Genomic DNA, 2552 nt, shown 5'->3' on the forward strand with positions numbered 1-2552 from the left:
ACTCACACACACACACACACACAGACACACACACACACACACACAGTCGTTCCGTCTCGCCTCTCAGGTGTTTGACGCAGATGTCTAGACAACTGATTACAGCAAATGAGAGGCAGACAGACACGATAACACACACACACAGAGGGATGTCTGAATGCTGGAGTTTATCTGTGTGCTCTGTGCACTCAGCATGAGTGTCAAATGAGCAAAACCATATTCACAAATCCTGTAAAATGTCAGTATTTCAGTCATGTTTGGTTATCTGTGTTTAATGTCTCAGATTTGCTGACACATAATAAACCAAACAGATGAGAGACATGTCATCATCAACAGACGTCTGCTGTCATATCATGTGATTTGTTTGCTTCAGTTTGCAAATCATAAATATATTATATTTTTAAATGTTATAATTGATGTCACTTCTAGTATAGTTTTAGTTTTTTAGAGACCCTAAAAAACTACAATTTTAAGCAACATGTTTTATTGTCTGACCTTGGCATTCATTTCTGAAATTGTTTTATCATTTATGATTATGCATTTTCATAACACTGTTACCTTCTTATTGTTACAATTTATACAATTGGGACTTCATGATTTATTGTTTTTCATGTTTATTTCATTAATCTATTTTTTTCACATTTAATTCAGCTGTTTTTATTTATTGTTTAGTAATAATATTTTAAAACTTGTAAATAAAGGTTTTATTAAAATCATGTGTGTGCGTGTGTGTGTGTGTGTGTGAGTGTGTGTGTGTGTGTGCGTGTGTATAAACATTTACCCCTTTTACCCCATACATACATTCTCTGGGAAGATGAAGATATAAGCTTATAACATATTTAAAATCTCCATAATAAAAATTGTATGTGTATATGTCAATAATATCTATATGATGATTTTATTATATGGCATTATATGTAGCAACCATATATGTGTCAGGGAGTCTCTGTCGTCACTAGCTCTGGACTCCATGTCCCAGAATCCTTACACCTGTTTGCAGTCACGATCACCACTCACACTCACCTGTATGCTGATCACCTGCATCTGCCGTCTCCAATCAAGCCACCTTCAAGAACACGCTCCTCACAGTCACTCACCGTCCGGTCTACCGTTCACCTCCTTGAACTGTTCTAGACTCCCTGTATGTTACTTACCTGTGTGTACTTACTCCTAGATCCTCCAACAATCCTCTGACGTTTCTGTCTTCAGTTCCTGGTCCTCAATCTCCAACGAACCTGCGAAGAGATCACACATCAGCATTCAGCTGAGAACCTTTGAACTGTTCATTGTATTGGATACTCGCCTGCCTTAGCTCCTTACCATCTGCTGCTACCATACCTGGCAATAAACCTGCCATTCATTCACTTACCTGTTGTCTCTGGCTTGATCTGTGACTGTTAGCAATATATTTTATTTATATATATTTAACTTTATTAAAACAACACAAAAACATACAGATTTTGTATATATGTTCTTGTAGTAATTTTTTTTTTTTAAATAAGTCTATTTTATATTTACTTGTGTATCATCAACATGTATTGAGATGTTTTAGGACATGCATGTTCAAAAATGTATTAAACATACATGGCTATATATGTGTTAATATATTAGAAATGGTAACAATTTCATATGTTTTTACTTCATATGGCAATATATTTCACACATGGAAATGTAATGCACATATATAACATATGAATATGGGTTTCATAAACAGTTAAGCTTCCATCCAGAACTGCGTGTTCATCTCATTAACGCTGAGCTCTTCTGCTCTATTTCTGGATCAAACAGATGAAGACTGAGAGGAAGCTGTTGCTCAGCGGAGTTTTGCTTTCTAACATCATGTGAGCGTCTAGCTGTATGAATCATCGCTTCTAAAGGTCTCAGACAGATTATGACATCAGAGACCCAGAGTCTGATCAGGACACAGAGAACCAAACACACACACACACACACTGACACACATACACACTCACACACACACACACACACACACACACTCTCTCACACACACACACACACACACTCTCTCACACTCTCACACACACACACACACACACACACACTCTCTCTCTCACACACACACACACACACACTCTCTCACACTCTCACACACACACACACACACACACACACTCTCTCTCTCACACACACACACACACACACTCTCTCACACTCTCACACACACACACACACACACACACACTCTCACACACTCTCACACACACACTCTCTCTCTCACACACACACACACTCCTGCGTCCCATAATGTCACTCTGATACCACAGGCTCAAGGTTTTGTATGTGTTTCAATCACTGCTGTCTGATGCATTTGCCGTTTCACTATTGCACTGTTGTGTGTGTTAGAGACAGTCTGCATACATTAAATATGTATTAAATATATTTAAGTCTATGTACACACATTTACGATAACACAATATGAATTAAAGGAATAATTCAACCAAAAATTTAAATGTGCTCACCCTCAGTTCATCTGAGATCAGGATGAGTTTGTTTCTTCATCAGGTTTGGAGAAATGTAGCATTGCATCAGTGTCT

This window comes from Sinocyclocheilus rhinocerous, unplaced genomic scaffold (genome assembly GCF_001515625.1).
Source record: "Sinocyclocheilus rhinocerous isolate Xijiao unplaced genomic scaffold, SAMN03320098_v1.1 scaffold203, whole genome shotgun sequence".
Taxonomy (NCBI): domain Eukaryota; kingdom Metazoa; phylum Chordata; class Actinopteri; order Cypriniformes; family Cyprinidae; genus Sinocyclocheilus; species Sinocyclocheilus rhinocerous.